A 5,849-nucleotide genomic window follows, 5' to 3' on the forward strand; every position below is an offset into this window, starting at 1 on the left:
CAACAACAACAACAACATTGTAAATGGTATTGATTTCCTTATTTCTTTTTCAGCAATCTCTTTGCTGGTATAGAGAATCCAACTGATTTTTGGATGTTGGTCTTGTATCCTGCCATGATGCTAAATCTCTCAATTAGTTCCAGTAGATTTTTGACTGAGTCTCTTGGGTTTTCTAGGTATAGGATCATCAACAAATAGGGATAGTTTGACTTCTTCCTTACCAATTTGGATGCCTTTGATTTCCCTTTCTCGCCTTATGGCCCTGGCTAGGACTTCTTTTGGTTAGTCTTTATAGGAAGGAGTTCTGGTGGTGCAGTGGCTAAGGCAATCGGCTGCTAACCAAAATGTTGGTGGTTTTGACCCAGTAGCTGCCCTGCAGCAGAAAGATGAGGCGGTCTACTTCCATAAAGATTTACAGCCTTGGAAACCCTGTGGGGCAGTTTTACTCTGTGCTATAGGTCATATGAGTTGGAATTGACTCCATGGCAGTGGGTTTGGGTTTTTTTTGGTTTTAATCTTTACAGGAGCAGATTGCCAGATCTTTCTCCTGTGGAGTGCTGGATGGGTTCAAACCCTTGACCTTTTGGGTGGCACCCGAGTGCTTAACCATCGTGCCATCCCAGAATCAGAAACCAAAGCCACTGCCATTGAGTTTACTGTGACACATAGTGATCCTGTAGGACAGAGTGGCCCTGTAGGGTTTCTTAAGCTGTAATCTCTTTGGAAGCAGACTGCTACCTCTTTCTCCCACAGAGTGGCTAGTGGGTTTTAACTGCCAGCCTTTCAGTTAGCAGCCAGGTGCTTAACCACTGCGTCAGCAGGGCTCCTTTAATGTGAGAAATAAGTTAACGCCTAGAGGGACTGGCACAGTGCTCTAATGAGTGCTGCTCTCCTGGTGATTCACATACCCAGCCAGGTGGTGACCCTGGGCCAGGGTGGAAGGTACTTGGAGAGCCTTCATTGTTCTTCAAGGTTGCCTGGAAAGACTGGCCACATTAGCTTGTCTTGTCAGTGGTATTTTTCCTTTCTCAACTTCTTGCTTAAAAAGAATGGGGACCACAGTGTTCGAGTGGCTCGTTCCCATCTGGAGATGGGGGCTTTGAAAAGGAGAAAGAACCCTTGCGCAGAGCTCAGGGTCCTTAACGTTTGTGACAATTCCCTGACTTATGAGCACTTCCCATTTCCACGCTCGAAGGAGGGGTTTTTTGGGGGCTGCAGTCCACGGTATGGAAATACCCCTTGGTATGAAGGAGCGATGATAAGAAGGATATGAGATTACTCTGAAGAAGCCTGGGGTCTTGGTGCTTGGCAGAGAGAGAGAGAGGGCTAATTTTAGAAGTCTTGGCTATTAAGGCAAATAAAAAATGTTACACTTTTAATACTGTTGTTATTAAAGATAATGTCTGGGAGATCCAGTATCTCTTTTGTTTTTAAATAACTAACTTATTTATTTTGTTGTTGAAAATAAAAACAACAGAACATACACCAGTTCAGCTGTTTCTACGTGTACAACTAAGTGACATTGATGACGTTCAAGTTGTGCAAACATTCTCACCCTCCTTTTCCAACTCGTTCCTCCCCCATTAACATAAAGTCACTGGCCCCTAAGCTTCCTTTATAACCTTTCAAGTTGCTCTTGTCAATTTGACCCCATAGAGCTTGTTCTTAATAGAGCATGATGGTCAAGATAGAGGCCCTACTAGTTAAGCTAACTTACTGTTTGGTTTAAAGATTTCAGGGGATATTTTTGGTTTCAGTTTTAAATTATCTCAGGGCAATGGTTTTGGGGGCTCATCCAGCCATGAGAACATGAAATTCTGTTCCACATTTTCCCCCTTTTGATTAGGATTCTTCTGTAGACTCTTTGATCAAAATGATAGCTAGGCACCATCCAGTTCTTCTGGTCTTGTTGGCGTTTCTTTAAAATCTGTGCTGTAAGAACACTCAGCCAATTTCTGGTCATCTCCCTGTGTGCTGTTTCTGGAGTATTCACATGAGATGGTGTGACATTGTGATGATGGAACATGCTGAAGACTGTTTATGAAACTGGATGGAGAAAGCCCTCATTAGTGGTCTTCATCTTCATTGTGTTGGTTCTCTTGACTTTATAAGCTCTTCATGATGGAGAACTTCAACACTCATGAAAGTACTCAGAATACAATGATGAAACCCCACATGCTATCACCTAGTCCCCAAACCATAAACCTGTGGCACTCTGCCTGTCCATCTCCCTGTCCATAGTGAAACCTCCTCCAGGTTATTTTGAAAAGTTTTTATTTTGAAGGAATTACAAACTCACAAGAAGTTGCAAAAGTAGTATAGCCATCTAGCTTCCCCAACCATAACATTTGACTTAATCGTTGTTATTGTTAGGTGCTATTGCATCTATCCCATGGGTGGTAGTTAAGGTTATGTGTCAGCTTGGCTGGGCCTGGTTTTGAGTGGCTGGGCAGCTGGATGTAGTTATTTCCATGGTAAGACTGGTAATCAACTCCCTGGTGGAATCTGCAGTGAGTAGTGGAGTAGCTGCTTTAGGGATGTGGTCCGCTTCCAGTATATAAAGAGAAGCATTGAGAAAGGTCTCTGAGCTTTTTGGTGTACTTGGTCCCTGCATGTAGCCAAGTCTTCATTCAGCAGCCTGCTGTGTTTCCTGCCAATCTTGAGACTGTCTCTGGACTCGAACTAGTGGCCTGCTGTGTTGTTTGGTAATATTAGGATTGTGACATTTTATTTGTCAACCTTGGGTTTGTCAGCCTCAGCAGCCAGCAGCTGTCTGAGTGAAGAGAAGCCTTCAGCTCTAGTGGGCTGGGAACAAGAGGCAGAGCTGAAGCCCAGGGTCAAGGGGCTTTCATCCAGCTCCTAGAGCTGGCTCTTTGAACTCAGACTTCTAGCTTCATAAACTTTAGGAGAATAAACCTCTGTTTGTTGAAGCCAGCCGTTTGTGTATTTCTGTTAGAGAGGCATTGGAGGTAACCCAGATACCATGTGATAGGGTTGAACTGCTCCACAGGCTTTCCTAGGCTGTAATCATTATGAGAGCACATCACCAGTGCGTCTCCTGTGGTGCCACTGGGTTGGTTCAAACTGCTGACCTTTTGGTTAACAGCCTAGTAGTAACCATTTGTACTACTAGGTCTCCTTACTTAATCATTGTACATGGTCAAAACAGGAAATTATATTGGCACAATTCATTAGACTTGAGGCCTTACTCAGATTTCCCCAGTGTTAGCATACATTCAGTTTGTCTGTGTCCTTGTGACATTTTATCACTTGTATGTTGTTGTCTGTCACTACTTGTCTGTCAGTTTGTCATACTGAGGTGGCTTACGTGTTGCTACAATGCTGAAAGCTGTGCCACTGGTATCTCAAATACGAACAAGGTCAACCCTGGTGGACAGGTTTCAGCGAGCTTCCAGACTAAGACAGACTGGGAAGAAGGACGGGGCCATCCACTTCTGAAAAAACTGATGAGTGAAAACCTTTTGAGTAGCAGTGAAACGTCATCTGGATAGTGCTGAAAGATGAGCCCGTCAGGTTGGAAGCCACTCAGAATACAGCTGGGGGAGTGCTACCTCCTCCAAGTAGAGTTAACCTTCATGATGTGGATGGAGTAAAGCTTTCAGGACCTTCGTTTGCTGATGGGGCACAACTCAAAATGTGAAGAAATAGCTGTGACATCCATTAATAATCAGAACGTGGACTATTTACAAAGTATGAATCTGTGAGAATTGAAAGTTGTCAAAAATGAAATGGAATGCATAAAGATCAGTGTCCTAAGCATTACTGAACTTAAATGGACTAGTATTGGGCATTTTGAATTTGACAAATCATATGCTCTGCTATGCTGGGAATGACAAATTGAAGAGGAATGGTGTCATATTCATTGTCAAAAAAGAACATTTCAAGATCTGTCCTGAAGTACAGTAATGTCAGTGATAGGATAATATCCACACGTCTACAAGGAAAACCAGTTAAATACTCCTCTTATTCAAATTTATGCACCAACCACTAGAGCCCAAAATGAAGAAATTGAAGATTTTTACCAACTTCTGCAGTCTGAAATTGACCAAACATATAACCAAGATTTCTGAGTAATTACTGATGATTGGAATGCAAAAGTTGGAAACGAAGAAGAATCATTAGAAGTTGGAGAATCTGGCATTGGTGATAGAAAAGATGCCAGAAATCACAGGACAGAATTTTGCAAGACCAATGACTTATTCATTGCAAATACTTTTTTTTTTTTTCCAGCAATATAAACGGTGACTGTACATGTGGATCTCTCCAGATAAAATACACAGGAATTATATTGACTACATCTGTGGAAAGAGGTGATGGAGAAGCTCAATATCTTCAGCCAAAACAAAGCCAGGAGCTGACTGTGAAACAGACCATCAGTTGCTCATATTCAAGTTTAAGTTGAAGCTGAAAACAATTAGAACAAGTCCGTAAGAGCCAAAATATGACCTGAATTTAGAGACCATCTGAAGTATAGATTTGCTGCACTGAACACCAGTGATTGAAGATCAGATGAGTTGTGGTATGACATTGAGATCATCAGACATGAGGAAAGCAAAAGGTCATTAAAAAGACAGGAAGGGAAGAAAAGACCAAAATGCATGTCAGAAGAGACTCTGAAATCTGTTCCAGAATGGAGAGTAGCTAAAGCAAATGGAAGAAATGATGAAGTAAAAAAGCTGAACAGAAGATTTCAAAGGGCGGCTCAAGAAGATCAAGTAAAGTATTATAATGAAATGTGGAAAGAATTGGAGTTAGAAAACCAAAAGGGAAGAACATACTCAGAATTTCTCAAGCTGAAGGAACTGAAGAAAAATTCAAGCTTCGAGTTGTGATATTGAGGGATTCTATGGGCAGTGGTTGGACGATGAATAAAAACTAAAGAAGAGTTGATGCTTTTGGGTTGTGGAGTTGGTGGAGAATGCTGAAAGTACCATGGGCTGTGAGAAGAACTAACAAATCTGTCCTGGAACAAATGCAGCCAGAATGTTTCTTGGAAGTGAGAATGACTGGACTTCATCTCACTTACTTTGGTCATGTTGTCAGAAGGGACTGGGACCCTGGAGAAGGATATCATGCTTGGTAAAGTGGAGGGTCAGCCAAAAAGGGGGAGGTCCTCAACAAGATGGAGTGACACAGTGGCTGCAACAATGGGCTCAGGCATAACAAGAATTGTGAGGCTGGTGAAGGACTGGGCAGTGTTTGGTTCTGTTGTGCATAGGGTTGCTATGAGTCAGAGCCTACTCGATGGCACCTAACAACAACAACATGGGCAAAATATTGAATGATATAGGAAGCATCAAAAGAAGATGGAAGGAATACAGAGTCACTGTACCAGAAAGAATTGGTCAACATTCAGCCATTTCAGGAGGTAACATATGATTAAGAACCTATGGAAGTAAAGGAAGAAGTGTAAGCTGCATTAAAGGAATTGGTGAAAAACAAGGCTGCAGGACTTGACAGACTACCCATTGAGATGTTTCAGCGGATGGATACAGGGCTGGAGGTGCCAACTCATTTATGACAAGTCAGTTGCTACCTGGCAGCTGCTGGAAGAGATCTGTATTTATGCCCATTCCAAAGACAGGTGATCCAGTGGAATATGGTAATTATTGAACAATATCACTCATGTCACATGCAAGTAAAATTTTGCTGAAGATAATTCAAAAACAATTGCAGCTGTACATTGACAGGGAAATGCCAGAAATTCAAGCTGCATTCAGAAGAGGGCATGAATCGAAGGCTGTCATTGCTGATGTAGGATGGATCTTGGCTGAAAGCAGAGAATACCAGAAAGATGGTTACTTGTGTTTTATTGACTATCCAAAAGG

The sequence above is a fragment of the Orycteropus afer genome, unplaced genomic scaffold, assembly GCF_000298275.1.
Source record: "Orycteropus afer afer isolate SDZICR_OR568_19922 unplaced genomic scaffold, OryAfe1.0 scaffold00291, whole genome shotgun sequence".
Classification (NCBI taxonomy): Eukaryota; Metazoa; Chordata; class Mammalia; order Tubulidentata; family Orycteropodidae; genus Orycteropus; species Orycteropus afer.